Here is a 17,742-nt window from a genome sequence, read left to right as displayed (position 1 = left end):
CTCAGGATAGGCTCCTTGCGTTGGGGTTGCAACTATGGTGATGCTTGCTTCCCGAACCGGTATGGATTTAGCAAATCAAGTTTTAATCCTTTAAAATGGCAAAACAGATGGTAGTGAATTTCATCAATGGTTATTCACCTTAGACTTCCTTTGAATGGCTCGTAAGAGATAACTAATAGTCTAAAGCTAAAAGCTTACCAAATATTGGCAACTCAAAGTCATTCCAGGTGATAAACTCACCTTTCAATGGCCATTGAAATTGGTTCTAACGGATTAATGCAAAACTTAGAATTGAAAACCCCACCTTCCAATAGCTCGTAGGAGATAACTAATGGATAGAAATCCAAAAGCTTATCAAGTATTGGCCGTTGGAAGTTGTCCAAAGGAAATAAAAACCAAACTTTGCATTAATGAACCATTAATGAAAAACGACTACCTTACCTTCCAGGTGCGAGAAATTTCCATGGGATTGCATCCAAGCCATCACATAACATCCATACTTTGAGAAACTTAAAAGGTTTTAGCCTCTCATCCTTGGGGATTTCATCCACCAAGGATGTTTGGCTACTAAGAAAATGAGAAAGAAAGAGAAGGAAAAACAAAGCAAGGCTCTGTACGTCGATTCTATATAATTCAATAATTATATCTATATATTTCTATATTTACAATGGATGCACGGGAATATATATAGAGAAGTTTTTCCAACCTTCCTAGCTAAGAAATCTTATGATTGGTTGATTACAAGGAGAAGAATGGAAATTTATACAAAAATATCTAAAAGAAAAGATCTAAAGTGGAGTCGGCAGAACAGAGGAGAATTCGCACCACGCATGGGCTGCTGTGTGAAATTTTCGCACAAGGAAATGTGTTGTGCGAATTTCGCACAAGCTTCGCACAAGCTCGCACAAGCTAAAGGTGTTGTGCGAATTTCGCACAAGCTTGGAGCAGTTGTCTTCCAAAGGCCGTATCTTCCTCATTTCAGCTCCAAATCATACACGGTTTAAAGCGTTGGATTCTTGACTTCCTGAGCTTTGAAATGGTATATAGCATGTAGAAAATGGACTTCGGGAAGTGCTCCAAAAGTGCGAAGGAAGACTGCAGCTGCTGTCCTCTGTTTTCCTCTTTGCTTCTCTTTGCTTCTCTCCTTTGGTTGGCTTGTCTTAATGATCCAAAAAGCTGTCAAAACACTAAAACTAGCCACAAATATGATTTAGAAGTCATTGCTAGGTCCTTAACATGCCAATTGGAATAAAGATGGAGAATTACTACACAAAAGTGCTTAAAACATAATGACTTAAAGGTGTAAAATAGCACTTTTTGGGTAGTAATCAGGCTTTCTCTCCAGTTTCAACGAAAGACTCTTTTAGAATCATTATGGCACTTATAGCTCATTATGATTTGAAGTTACATTATATGGATGTGAAGACTATGTTTCTCAATGGTGACATGGTGCAACCAAAGATTTTTTTAATCCAAAGAGTAAAAAAATCAGGTATGCAAATTAAAGAAATCCATTTACGATTTGAAACAAGCATCTTGTCAATGGTATCGAAAATTTGATCAAGTGATTACTTCTTTTGGTTTTAAGGAAAACACTGTTGATCAATGTATTTATCAAAAGATCAATGGGAGTAAATTTATTCTTCTGGTGTCATATGTCGATGATATTCTGCTAGCAAGCAACGATATAGGTCTATTGCATGAAACTAAGAGATTTCTTTCAAATAATTTTGAAATGAAAGATCTTGTTAATGCATCCTTTGTGTCGAGCATATAGATTTATTGAGATTATTTTCGTGGTATTCTTTGCTTATCACTAAAGGCATATATTGATAAAGTGCTTAGTAGATTTGGCATGAAGGATTGTGCACCAGGAGATACCCCCATTGATAAGGGTAATAAATTCAATTTGCTTCAATGCCCAAAGAATGAAATCTCGAAAAAAAAAAAGATTGAAAACATCCTTTATGCATCAACAATAGGGTGTCTCATGTATGCTCAAGTTTGTACACATCCAGATATTGTGTATGTAGTTGGTATGCTTGGCATATATTTAAGTAACCCAGGAATGGTCCATTGGAAGGCAAAAAAACGAGTCATGTGGTATTTGCAAAGAACAAAAGATTTCATGCTCACACATCAGAGATTTGATCATTTAAAGATCATAGGGTATTTCAACTCCGACTTTGTTGGCTACATTGATAGTAGAAGATCCACTTCTAACTATGTTTTTAGGTTGGCTAAAGGAGCTATCTCATGGAAGAGTGTTAAGCAATCACTCATAGCTACTTCCACCATGGAAGCAAAATTTATAGCTTATTATGAGACATCGAACCAAGTAATATGGCTACGGAATTTTATCACTAGATTGCGCTTTGTTGATGGCATTGAGAGACCATTAAGGATAAACTATGATAACAAAGTTGCAAAATTATATTCTAAGAAGAATAAAAGCTCATCAAAATCAAAGCATATTAACTTTAAGTTTCTAGTTGTTAAGGAGAGAGTTCAGAGTTTTCAAGTGTCTATTGAACATACTAGTACAAATTTCATGATTGCAGATTCGCTTACCAAAGGTGTACCACCTAAAGTGTTTCATGAGCATGTGGCTCGTATGGGTGTGGTTCATCTTGGTGATATGCTTGTGCAGTGGGAGTTTGTTAATTGATGTTCACTAGTTAATAACATGTTTTTCTAATTAGACTTAAGTATTTTTCTTGTTTTGCTTATTGAAAACTCTAAAATAAAGTTATATTCTTTTAATTGAAGTTTTGCATAAAGTTTGAAAGTATGTTGAACTTTGTTAAGTTATAAAGTTGAACCAGTTGGAAATAGGCATGATACGGGATCACATTACATTAAATTTCCATGCTACACATCCATACTTGATCTATGTTGTTGATTGTATTAATGTGGTGATCATTGATGGGTCTAGTTATGAAACATGTAACGAAGATCGTCTTGGTTCTATATTGGTATAATTGATGGACCAGATTGTTTTGAGATGATTACAATTAAGATAGCAAATATTGAGCTCATTTTGTCATGTTCAATTGTTTAATGACATGTGGCCCAAGTGGAAGATTGTTGGATATTTTGGTAATTATGGGCCTACATACTAACACATTGTTCCTTAAGTTATCTTATTTTTTAGCCTAAGTAAATGTGATCAATTAAGTTAACGATGAGCCTTTAAAGCATCTCTATATATATGGATTGTATGGGCTTTGCAATGTATAGAGACCAATTTTATTTTATTTATTAATGATGGACCAATAAATAAAATAAAATAATAAGGGGTATAAATAGGGTTGTGGTCCTCAGTCTAAACAAGAGAAGATAGAAAAAATGTTTATTATTCACATCCCATTAGTGAGTGATTTGAGACTGTAATACTCATTTCAAACATGTCAGACATGACCCAAGTACATAATCTTAATGGATTCATATATATCTTTTGATATTATTATCCTATAGATTTAGCATGAGATTCTGGCATATTTATTGTTTAGATGATTAGTTTTTATAATCATTCTATATGATTTGTGTTTCTATAATAGAATAGTGTAGCATAGTATTTGAATGGTGATTGTCTCTAAATCTTCACTATTCCTCACTGTTCATTATTGTTGAAATAATGATGAATAGTGTTTTTTTCCAACTCTCATTTGTTTACGTATACTAATACTTGTTTAAAAGAGATAAATAAATTAATACTAAACTAATTTAATAATAAATTCATATTTAACAAATATAATGTACCTTTGATAATAAATAAATAAATAATAAATTTATATTCATTATATTTTATAATAAATAAATTAATAATAAAACCATATTCGTTACCTAATATTAATAATTGTTTGATATAAATGAGAGTAAGATTTATTATAAGGGTTTTTTCAATAATAAAATGTTTTGTAGAGTCTCATAATTTTTAGATATAGTACATAGTATAGCTAATAATGAATAGACACTTTTCTATAAAATAGAGAGTATCAATAATTATCTAATTTCTTATTGATTTTTTTTTTCGTACACAACATTAATTCCCTAGAAGGTAAACTTGCATTTTTATTTTTTAGTTTAATTTGATTTTTTTTAAAAAAGTTCTTAAAAAAATATAAGTAAATTATTATTGTTCAAACTTGATATCAAGCTCTATCATAACAAAGTATACCTACTTAAGATGTATCGATATAATTACTTTGATAATGCTATCACTTAGATTCAAATAATTTTTTTTTTCCAGCTTAAATGTTAATGAAACATATAAGAAATTTCAATTAGACAAAAAGAGAAAAATATTAACAAAAAGGAAAAAATAGAGAAGAATGTAAAATAATGATCCTTATATAATAGGAGAATGAATTGACATCAAAAGGGATATGAAGTAAAAATTTAAAACATCAATTAGATAGATGAATGAGTTTAGTGTCAATAGAGGATTAACATAGTGTCAATAGGGGATGAATGAGAGGATAAATTGTGTCAGAAAAAGGAATAAACTAGTTATTAACAAGGGATGAATAGAGTCAAAAGGGTGAATGAACCGACTATGAACATGGGATGAAGAAGGATGACTGATGGAAAGGTTTTTTCAGGAGGAATGACCTAATGTGAACATGCATACTAGAGGAGTGGATGATTTTTTTTTTTATTCTTTATTTTTCAAAAAGAAAACATAAAATAATAATAATAATTCTTAATATTTATTAAGGAAAACAAATATTCAACTTTTAGAGGTGTTTAGGGAGCTCTTCAAACTCTATTATGGACCCCTTGAACACGACTTAATTATTGGGATTAAGCCTTAGAAAGTATTATATGATGTAACATATTGAGATTCGTTCATACATTTATTTATCTATGTTTTTTGGTTTCCTATTTATTATTCCATATGTGCTAATTGATTATTTGAGCATACGCCCCTATCTCTTACATTGTATATGATTTAGGTGCATTAGGAGTTGCACACAGGATATAGGTCATGGGTTCCTTGTAAGTAAATAAGTTGTCCACAACTAGTTTATGGATTTAAGCAATCCGATAAAGACTATAGTACGTCACCTCCTAACCAGAAGGATGACTTGTCTTGGCCATTGGGATGGGTTTCCCATGGTGAGTGTATTAGTGTGTATGGTTACACATTAGATAAGACCTACAATGAATGATGACATAAGACTATTAATTATCATGATTCACTAAACTACTATATCATATGATTTTTCAACCTTAAGAGGATATTGAGATATTGTCAAAGTCAATAAGAGATTTTAACTTATGGGTGAGACTATAAGATGGTCACATATCCTTATGGATTGTGTTATTATTGATATAGGCTGATAACAATAGGTATTCTCAATAGAGGCACCATGAAATTTCGTGGGTTTGAGACAATGTGTCCCCTTGGGTGATCCTTTGCAATCTAGAATACTATAACTATAACATTTTTTTAGTATAAATTTAACATATGTTTTTTAGAGTTAGAGTATATCAATTGATCACATAATAAGTTGGATCTATAACTCAAGGATTAGAGAGGTAATCTTGATACTACTACCTTATTAGATTACAAACACCAGTTCATGTGGAGTTTGCATGTATTGAAGTGTAGTTGATTCTCTATAGTGAGATGTTGAATTAACTTCAAAATTAGATTATGGGGGAGCTAGTACTCTAATGAGTCCTAATGGTCCTTGCTCAAACGCATATACCATAGCATGATTTATGAGGATTGGATTGACTTTTATGTTCATTTTTGTACTTAAGGGCGTTTTGATAATTATGTGAGGTTGCACAAGGATTAATGAATAAGATTTTTGGATTGGGTTAATTGATTAATTAAATGACCCTATCAAGTTAATTAATCAATTATGATCCATTTTAAGCCAAATTAAGTCACTCAAGCCCTTGGTGGACTTAAATTACTTAAGCTTAATTAGAGACCCCTATAAATACCCACTTAGGGTTATGATTTTTAAAAGAGTCATCTTCAACCTTTAGAGAGAAGAGAGTCATAGCCTCCTGAATTTCAAATACCCACCCTTTGTAGTGCCAAGATCAAGTTAAAGCCATCAAGCGAAAGATATATGGTGTATGAGACCTTTGGATACTTCACGCTTCAACTTCATGGTGTGGATTTAATTTGAGAACATCCAGATCGAGGTAATATTTTATAGAACTGATATCTAAATCCGTCTTGTTGAAAATATACTTATTTTCCTTGTGCATAAAATTTAGAAAAAGCTAAGAAGATTTGATGCACCTAACTTGATCTGGGTGTACAGAATGAAGAGATCCGAGTTTCCTTACATTAACTAGTATGACAAGCCTCATATAATAATAAATGTATAAATACATGAAAAATTTATTAAATAATTATAGACATGTGTGGATCTAAGTAATTACTTTTCAAGAGAGGAAAAATTATATAGTTTTGAAATGTTATTTTTTAATCAAATTATGATAATTTTTTTTTAAAAGAAATATTATCTAAATCAATTTTCTAGGTTGTTTTATAGGTTTGCATTTTTTTTTTAGAAATAAATAAATAAATTAATCGTCTCTTTGTTCATCCAGAAATTGGGATAATACTATTTAACTTTTCAAGTTAAAACTATTTTAATTAAATTATGATCATTTTTTCAAAGAGAAATATTATCTAACTCAATATATTAATTATTTTGACAATATTTTTAACTTTAGTATACTAATGATTAATTAATATATAATTATTCTCTTCTCCTCTTCCTTCCAAGTAGGTTTCTGTGAGAGCGGCCCTTCGCCTTCACGCCTCTCCTCAAAAGCAGTAGCCTTCTCGAAATGAAGTCGTTTGACAACAGAGTCGCCTGCTCCAACTCCAACCAGTACTGCTGCGGAGACCATCACCAAATCACTGCGCCCAAAGGTGAGTTTCTTCAGTGGTCCATCTGAAATGTTATTTGTTGACAGAAAATAGCTCATTTTTGACGAATTTCCTAAACGAATTGCTGTGTTGGATATTGCCATCTTGGTGTTTGAAGAAATGCTTCATAGAGATGTTCTGGGTTCATTCTCCAACGTTGCTTTGTAATGCTGGAATAAAGAATGGTGGAATGGGACATCAATTTCATTTCATGTTCATTAACATGTTTGGATTGTTTTTAAGAATGGGAAATCCTAGAATTTTGATTCCCCTTCATTCCCATCCTATTTCCATTCTTATTCCCACATGCCAAAAGCACCCTGATAATTTATCTATTTATGGGAATTGCTGTGAGAACAAAACCCACAAACCCCATTGTATATTAAACCCGAAATGTGAAAAATCTTGTTGTTTTCTACTTCTGCTACAACCTTGCATTGGTGAGTGTTAGGCTTGATGAGAGGCTCAAAAATATTCCAGAACGGCAATGGTCACTCAATCACAGCCCAATTGGGCAAAATGGATTGGATAAATTTGGTTAATGGATGAAAATAAAGGCCACTCAGACAGCAGCGACATATATATTACACATACATAATAGGTCAGCCCTGCTTGAATTTATAGCACATGCAGCAAGCATTATTTAGAGAAGTGGGATGTAAGACATGCACAATGGAAGGTCACAGATACTCCCAGCAGCTCAGCCTTCCTCTAATGTAGGAAGGGGTTGTCATAAGCAGTATTATGTTCTTTATCTTTCATAATAATTTATAAAATCCAATAATCTCCCATATTTTAATCCTTACTTAAATCAACCTACTTTCTTTTTTCTTTTTAAATTTTCTTATGATTTTCTATAAAATGAAATAAAATAAACAAAAAAGGAATAATAGAAATGAAATGAAAATAACAATAAACAAATAAAAATTTTAAAAATAATAATGAAAAGATAAAAGAATTAATTAGTTAAAAGAGATGAATTAATCTTCATATTTGTAAATTTCACTTCTTCCATGTTTTTGTTTGAAGTGTAATCCATTATTGACATAAATGTCCTTAACTATTTCAAGTATTTACATGCATGTTTTAAAAGAATTGGTTATTTTTACAAAGAAAAAATGAGGGCATTTTTGTCAAAATAAGGTTAAAAAAGATAAAGGATTAGATTTTTAAAATTGGGTATTCAATGAACTTTTTAATCAAATAATCCAATTAATAAAATTGGGTTTATATTATTCAGTGAACAAAATCAAGCATATATAAAATGTTTGAACCCAATGAAAAATTATTTAGCTTTCAATAACTTTTTTCTTACTTTAACATTATTTTATTTCAAAATATATCAAGAAAAGTTATCATATAAATTTTACATAAAGAATTATTATCATATAACTAACAATATTTGTGAAGTTTGTATTAATCTTCAAAACCACGAATGCTTTTCATGAATTATTTTTAAAAATGGTGTCCATTTGTTCAAAAAAAAATAAAAAATTAGTAACAGATTTTAACTTTCTTTCAAAGTTGATTTTAGATTGAATACAATTTTCATAATATAGATATGCATTAAATGCATTTTTAATGTTAACTGGCATTAGGAGAGTATGGATATCCTAAGAAAAATAATAACATTTCCACCAATTTTGATGTCAAGTTCATACCAAATTCATTTTCAAAAATTTTCTAATGAAGATTATGGGTCAATCCTTGAAGGGTTTCTACCCTATATTGGAATGAACCATTGTAAGTCCTTAAATAGATTATTTATCTATTACCAAATTCATTTTCAAAATACATAAAATAAGTATAAAACTTTATCTAGTATCATATACTTAACATGACAACTTTCTTTTAAATTTCAAAGACTAGAAACATGTACCATAAAATATGTTTGTGGTGATAACATGTTGAATATTCCAATGTGGTAAAGTAGCAAGTTAGGATATTGGAAGATACCAAAATTTTTTGTAATTTTTACAAATTACAAATTGTAATTTGTAACTATCTCTTTTACATACTTATTGCTAATAGTATAGAAATAAGCTTCAAAATAATTTTAAGAATTTTGTTAATTGTCTAATTTTTGTAATAATAAAAAAAGTATTATCAAATGTTTCTAAACTCCTGAAATCACCGTAAAAAGGTTGACAAATCTATTTATTATTACTTAACGAACCAATTAATTAAAAAAATTTCACTTTTGTTCACCACGTTGAACAAACTTTAATAAACCATATATATAAGATAATTTAATTAATTTTTTTAAAGCAATTATTTAAAAAATTTATTCATCATTTTCAAACCACGGAGTATGAGAAAATCTGATTTTAAGTTTTTTTTTTTTTACCAATAAATTAGAAAATTAAAAATATTTCTTTAAACCAACCAATTAGTAAGTTTTATGATCAAACGGGTTTACTAAACCATTAAGTGAGGTACTTAGAAAATTTATTTAATTTTTCACATGATTAAATCAGCTAGAAGATAGAAGCTTAATAACCATTAAGTTAGTCTGGAATTAATATGGTCAAAAGAGCTTAATTGACCAAACCGTTATTTAAAAGGAAAAAAAAATAAATTGGGAACTAAAGTGGTCATTTGATTACACTTCTACTTTTTATTTTTAAAGTGAGAAGCTTGTATGTAAAAGTAAAATATTTTATATCAAAATTATATATTTATTTTATATCTTTAAAAGTTATTTTCAAACATTTAAAATTTGAAATAGTAAATAAGTTTTTTATTTCAATTTTTTTTTTTAAATTTGAGATATTAAATAAGTTTATGATACCTTAATTTTTTAAATAATTTTTAGTATCTTTAATGTAAGATTTTACTACTATTTTCTGATTTTAAAAACACAAACAAGAAATGTATCCAAAATAGATCCTAAGTTGCACAATTAAATAATGTGAATTGATTTTATATTGATGATTATTTCAATTAAATCAAAATTTTGGTGGTTGAGAATAGCAACCATGGTAATTGTTACAATAATCAAATATTAAGAAGAAAAAAAAATTGAAACCGATTACTTAATAACGAAAAATAATTAATAATTAAGAAAATAATAGTTAGTTCGATTTCAAGAAGGACAAATTGTCATTATAATAATTATCTTTTTAATAATATTTATATAAAATGTTTCTATATGTAATTATTTTTTGTTTTAAGGATGCAATGATTATCAATAGATACTTGTACAAGAGTAACGACTTTTCAAATTTGTATTAGTAATTATAGTTGCCACAATTTTTTAAAATTCTTTTCAGAACTAAGGTGTTGTTTGCATTTTTTTTTTTTTTGTTGGAAATCTTAATGGACTTTAATTTAACTATGTATTAATATAGTTGAATGTCATTAAATACTTAAAGGTTTGTTTTGTTTGTTTTAACTCATGTCTCAATGCTCAATATGGATTTTATATTTTAAAAAATCCAAAAAATTAATTACTATATTTCTTACTATTTTAATTTGAAAAAAAAATGGCATTTAACATTTTTCCAAATATCCTAAATTATTAAAATTTATTACCAAACTAAAACTTTATCATGATTAATTATGTATTTAGTTAGGAAATTGATAATTGGAGAATAATGAGGTTTTTCATTATGCTTGGTTGGTAAGAAAATGTTAGAAAATTTTTCAAATTAGGACTTATTTTTTATGTATTGAATCTTTAAATTTATGGATTTGTAATTGAAATATGTATATCAAGTTTAATTCATTAATTTTTAGATTTTTAATTTAAGAAAGAGAATCAAATCCTAACTTAAGATCAAATTTATCCAAATTTAAAAAAAAAATGAATTTGGGTTTATTTTATATGAAAATTTGGATTTAAGTATCACAAAAAAATTAAATATTTAAAAAACAGATGTAAGAAAAAAAAAATCTTCTATTAAGATGAAAATTTAAAATAAAATAAATTTTCCTTTTTCCATTAAAATGAAATTAGCTTAACAAGTGGTAAGTTAACAAAAACTAACTCTAAAAAACAAATGAACTATTTGAAAGGACAATACTCATAGTTGGATATAAGGATAATGTGAAAAATAATTATATACATTAATTTGCTTTTTTACATTACAAATGAAGTCTTATTTTTCTTCTTTTGAGTTTGATTACTACTCAAAAAGTGTTATTTGATAGCTTGTAATTAACTCTTTTAAACACTTTTGAGTAGTAGTTATCACCTTTTAACCCAATTAACATATTAAGGACTCTTGCAATCAATTCTAATCAAATTGTGTTAAGTTTTGGTGTTTTGATAGCTTTTTGATCACCAAAGCAATCTGAGATTGAGGAGAGTTCTTTGGAATCCATGGCAAAGCAATGGAAAGCTCAGAAACATGAAGAACCGAAGCTTTGAAGTCCTTTGCCATAAGCTTTAATAATTATCTTCTATTAAGATCCTCCCTAAAAAAATGCCACGTGGCTCTCTCTCCCTTGTGTTGATGCCTTGCGTCCCAGTGATCCACGTAGCTGCCAAGTGGACGCATGCTTTCAAACCCAGATTGAGTTCTGGTTCAGTCTTCCCTACAAAAGATGTCCGGACAAGGCATCCGGACACACCATCGGAGGGCGGTGGAACGTGGGCTGTGGCAGGCTGTCGGAATGACGTAGCAAGGCTTGCTCACTTTAGTCAATGATCTGGACAACATATCCGGATAGGATATGCTATCGTCCAGGGTGTGATGTTCGCGAGTGTCGTGTGCTTCTCCCTGAGGGAGTCCGGATAGGGGAGCGCGCCACGTGTCCTCTTGGGGAATCCGGATGGAGTTGTTCTGGATAGCGATGCACGCTCCATGTCATCAGGGGGAGGGGTCCCTACACCTTGCACACGCAAACGGTCCCCCTTGCGACGCGTGGCATAGCTCATTCCACCCGGGGAAGAATTCTGTCCAGCCGACGTTCCACCTTCTCCGGATATTTCACATCCGGCGCCTGACGCCAGATGGGAGAGGAGGGCGTTTCAACTTCCCCAGTCAGATATGTCCGGATCCTCTGATAGCGCTTACCCGGAGAGTTTCGCAGCCATTTTGCATAGTGCCGCGGTGTTCTCCTGAAGCTTCCCAATACTTGCGACCCACATTTTGAGATATTTTGCTTTAGATATTTGATGTCTAAATCCCCAAACTCTCCTTGTAACCCACCTATCATAGGATTCCTTAGTCTTTAAGTAAGAACAAAGGGTGAATAGCCTCTTATATATAGTTTGTAATTTTCATCATAAAGAAAAATCTCTGAGAGCTTGTTCTTGGAGACAACCTTTTGTATAAGGAAGAAATATAAAATACAGAGCACTTGCTCTGTTTTTCCTATATATTTTTGTTTTCTCGTTCTTCTTATTTCTAGCCAATCAAACTCTGAGGATTTTTCCTCAAAGGATGAGAGGCTAGGCTCTTCATCTCTTGGAGTGAAGAAAGCCGAGTAAGTTTCCTCATGCATAAATTGGAAGTTTTGTTGTTTTAGTTTTTAATAAAGAGAAAGTGTGACCCATTAATGGTTTTTATCTTTTTAGTTAACTTAAAATGCCTTTAAAGCACCTGGGCCAACACTTGGTAAGGCAAGTGCTCCATCCATTGAGATGCACTTGTTTATCTCTTGCGAGCCTTTGGGAGGTGGTTTAAAGGTAGGATTTTCTAGAATAGCCAACACTTGGTAAGCTTTTGGACTCCACGGAGACATCCATTAGTTATCTCTTGCGAGCTTTTGATGGGTAATCCAAGGTTAAAGATCACCTTGAATGGAAAATGCTAGGTGAGAGGCACGAGCCATTGCAAGATGCATCAGTGAGAGGGAATTAGTACTTGAACCCATTAAGGGGAAGCATCTGTACCACACCGGTTAGAGAATTAACTACATGTTAATTCTTTAATGCGAGGAAAAAAGACAAGTGACCGGAACCTTCTTTTTGTATAAGGAACCTGAGCCTAGTGATCTAAACTCCAAGAAACACTTTTCTTTGTAGTTAAAATCAGTTACTATTTTTTGTTAGCTTAAAACCAACCTTTTCAACCAAAGATTATGTTTTCTTTTAAAGCTAACCTTGAAATGAAAAGGCACCAATTCAGCTTTGAATTAATATCAATTGTGAAGTGAAAACCCATCCCAGTGAACGATCCTAGAGCCACTATGCTATGCTAGCTAAGGCTATCCTAGTACATGGTGTAATAGGTTATAAATTTTGTTGATTACTCCCTTCTAAGGACCACAGTCAAGGGACACCAACTGGACACGAATCAAATGGCACCACTGTCAGGGACCATTTAGAGGACATGAATCAGCTGAGACACCAATTGGGAACGAATCAGAGTTAAATAAAAACCCCAACTCATCTAATCTTAACAGAAGTTGCCTTTATTGTCGATTTGAGTAAAAAAACTTGCCCTCAAAATGCCTTTATTTCTGTTTTCAATATAACACCACAATATCACTAAGATAAGCTATAATTATGCAAACATAATATCTAACTTCCTAAACTTAAGGGGAATAAAATGGGTTACAAGATTTGACAATTAATGTTCCTTATCATGCCATTCATAGATGATGTTTCCATGAATAATACCAATCATGTCACAAAGAAGGTGATGTTGTTGCCTAAACAAGAGCTTTGTTTGTGCATTTGCAAGTTGATTAGAGGTGGAGACATGAGAGACATGAACTTAACCACTTTGAACTTTATCACAAACAAAGTGAAAATTTATTTTGATATGCTTCATGTGGGAATGAAAAATCAAATTGGCACAATGATAAGTTATACACACTTTGTCACAATAAATGATAGGTTGTTGGGTCAATGAAACACCAAGTTCATGAGTAAGTATAAGACCCAAATAACTTTAGAGGTTATGGATGCAGCGACTTGATATTTGGTTTTAGTAGATGAGCGTGGAATAGAACATTGCTTTTTAGAACTTTAGGAAATGACATTATGATTGAGAAACAAAATGTAAGCACTAGTAGAAGCCATATTATCAATGTTACTGACCAAGTCCGCAATAGAAAAAGGCATGAAAGGAAAGAGAGCAACCAGGACGAAAGAAAAGACCATGATGAGGAGTACCGCGTAAATACTAAAATAGTCACTTCACAACAATTTAATGGGTCATTGTCAAATGATGCATGAACTCGGACAATTTGTTGACAACAAAGACAATGCCAAGTCTTTTGAGTAGTAGGTGTTGAAGACCACCCACAATGGAGCCATAGATAGTGACATAAGTGAGAGACATTACATGCATAAGAGCAAGAGCAAGAGAAAGAGACATAGCCATGTTAGCTTTAGCAAGAAGGTCCATAATATATTTGTGTTAAGACAACAACAATCCTTTAGGAGTAGAAAGTACCTCAAACACTAATGAAGTATGTTAATGCACTAAGATCTTTAAGAAAGAATATATGAGAGAGTTAATGAATAAAATTGGTAAGAAGAGGTTCATTGTTACCTATAAGGATGGGATTATGCACATAGACAACTAGATAGATGGTCAAATGCTCTCAATGGAAAATAAATAGAGATGTGTTAGAGTGGGAGATGACAAAACCTATTGAGAGCAAGAACTATTGTAACTTATGATATCAATTACGAAGTGCCTACTTAAAGCCATATAAAACTCTCTTTTAGTTGACAAACATAAGTTGAGAAATTTTGATCAACAAACCTTGATGGTTGAGTCATGTAGACATCTTTAGACAAGAAGCCATGAATGAATGCATTATTGATGTTAAGTTAGCAAAAAGGTCATCCACAAGAAACAACAATGCCTAGAATAAAATGAATCATAGTGGTTTCTTGAAAAGATTGAATGTATTTCACGATAAGACTAAAGGTATTTCACAACAAGACTAAAGCTATCATGGTAGTTAATATCGGGTCATTGAATAAAGTCTTTAACAACATGACAAGCTTAATTTGTAACATTCAATAGAACTAGTAGGAGTACACTTGATTTGAAACATCCATTTGTAACCAACAATATTTTGGGAAGAATAAGGTGGCATCAAATCACATGTGTCATTTTAGAGGAGAGCATCAAACTCTTATGACATAGCATGGTACCATTTTAGGTTTTTAAGATCCTATATTATAGAAGTAGGTTTTAAGGGTGGGGTGAGAGGTATGAATGGTAGTGAGGAAGAATTTATGGATTAGTTTATAAATATGTTTTTGGCATGTGTGATCATGAGGGTGGTGATTCCGTAGGCTATAGTGAGGAGAGTGTGCATGGAAGAGTGGTATGGCTAAGTCAACAAGGAAGGATGGTGTGAGTGGGGTTGTGTGAGGTTTCATGAGAGTGTTTTTTAATTGGGTTTACTTGAGTATTTGAATGAATGGCATTGTGGGAGAGTTTGATGTAAGTGGGATGGCGGGAAAGGTTCATAATAGTAGGGTTGCATGCGAGTTTGATTTAAATGTTTTTGAATGAGAGTTTGAACTTAGTGGAAGTAGATAATAGTTTGGTATAGATGGGGTAATAAGATGTTGGATCAGTTGGATTAGAGTTTGATAAGAGAGTTTGATGGTAATGAGGTGGGTAGTATGGGAGGTTACTTGTAGTGTAAGTACATGGTGTTGAAGAAAACAAGTACGATTGGAGTTATTTGGTGAAGAAGCAATATATTATTCCAATCCCTTAAGCAACATATAATCATATATTTATTTACTCATTTAATTTTGAAATTAATTGCTTAGATCTATTCATCTAAGAAAATTTTGAATTTCCCTATTTTCATCAATGGAACAACCTATATTCATTATTTCAATATTTTGACCTAAATTTTTTAAATAAATCAAAATCTTTCAAAGAATTTTTTTTCTTTCTTTTTTTTTTCATCTAAAAACTTAAGATTTCCTAATTTCCAACAATAAATCAACCCATAATCTTAAATTTCCAATATTTTGATATTAAAAAGAATTAAATAAACTAACCCTAATCTAAATTGAAATTTTTTTCAAAGAATATCTAACATGTTCATAATTAACTAATGAATATAATATATTAATTTAGGGTTAGAATCTTACATGAAAAAATTTGAACTTCAAACTCTAAACCTCTAAACCTTCAACCTTACGATCTCCAATTCTCAAATTTTGGTTAATAGAGTTTTCTGAATAAAAAAGGCAAGAGGAAAATCTAATTTATACCTAGGATTATTAATTGTAAAAGGACTCTTTTACCTTTAATGAGTTTAATTAATTAATTACTTTCTAACTTATTATTTTGCCCCTAGAGTTAATTTTAAGATATTACATCCTCCCCTCCTTAACAAAAGTTTAGTCCTCTAAACTTGACATACCTGGGTCTTGAAAAAGATGTGGGTGTTTTTCTCTCATCTCCTTTTCTAATTCCCAAGTGGCTTCTCGAATATTGTGATTGCTCCATTGGATCTTTATTAACTTGACAACAGTATGACGTAGTACCTTGTCGATCACATCCACAATCTGAATTGGTAATTCTTCATGAGTCAAGTCTTTAAAAATCTGAATAGGCTTCAACTCCACAATATGAGAGGGATCAAAAACATATTTCCTCAAAGTTGAAACGTGGAATACATTATGAATCTTAGACAGGCTTGGGGGCAAGGCCACTTTATATGCCAAAGTGGCTACTTTTTCTAATATTTCGAATGGACCCACAAATAGAGGATTGAGCTTTCCTTTTCTCGCAAATCTCATCATAGATTTCATAGGCAAAACTTTTAAGAAATCATGATCACCTACCTCAAACTCTAAAACTTGCATGCGATTGTCAGCATAACTTTTCCATCTACTTTGAGCTGCTTTTAATCTTTCTTTAATTAAGGCAACTTTTTCAACAGTCAACTGCACAAGTTTAGGCCTTAGAAGTTTCCTTTCTCCAATATCATCCCAACAAATAAGAGATTGACATTTCCTACCATATAGCCTCTTAAAAGGTACCATCCCAATGCTAGCTTGAAGGCTATTATTATAGGCAAACTCTACTCAAGGTAAGTAATCATCCCAATTACCTTTTAGGCCTAAAGTACAAGCTCTCAACAAATCTTCCAAAATGTGAATTATCCTTTCTGATTGACCATCAATTTGAGGATGGAAATCAGTATTGAAATTCAACTTAGTACCCAAAGCTTTTTGTAGACTATGCCAAAATCTAGAAGTAAAATGAGGATCTCTATCAGATACTATAGTAATAGGTACATCATGTATTCTCACAATCTCCTTGACATATAAAGAAGCTAGACGGTCCATAGAGAAGTTAACTTTCATAGACAAGAAGTGAGAAGACTTTGTCAATCGATCAACAATCACCCAAATAGCATTATTGCCCCCTAAGGTCCTTGGTAACCCTGTCACAAAATCCATAGTAATATGTTCCCACTTCCACTCAAGAATAGAAAGTGGTTGCAAAAACCCTGTTGGTCGTTGATGCCTAGCTTTCATTTGTTGACACACCAAACATAAGCCACAAATTGTGTAATATCTCGTTTCATACCTTACCACCAATGATTTGTCTCAAATCTTTCTACATCTTTATCTCTCTTGGGTGGATCGCAAGCCTAGAATAATGAGCTTCCTCCAAAAGCTCCTTTCTTAAGTCTCCATCATTTGGGACACAAAGTCTAGTCCTAAACCTCAAAATCCCATCATTTGATAAAACAAAGTCAAGCTTACTATCATTTTTAACCTCCTCCATAAGTTGCACTAATTTCAAATCGTTCTTGTGTAGGGCCTTAATTCTCCCAACTAAGTCTGGTTGCACTCTGAAATTCACAAGTGCTCATGAGTCCAGAACTCTAATATGGACATGTAAACTCCTCAAATCCTTTATTAATCGCCTCTGACAACCTTT

Source organism: Vitis riparia, chromosome 16 (genome assembly GCF_004353265.1).
Source record: "Vitis riparia cultivar Riparia Gloire de Montpellier isolate 1030 chromosome 16, EGFV_Vit.rip_1.0, whole genome shotgun sequence".
Taxonomy (NCBI): domain Eukaryota; kingdom Viridiplantae; phylum Streptophyta; class Magnoliopsida; order Vitales; family Vitaceae; genus Vitis; species Vitis riparia.
This window is presented reverse-complemented; position numbering follows the sequence as displayed.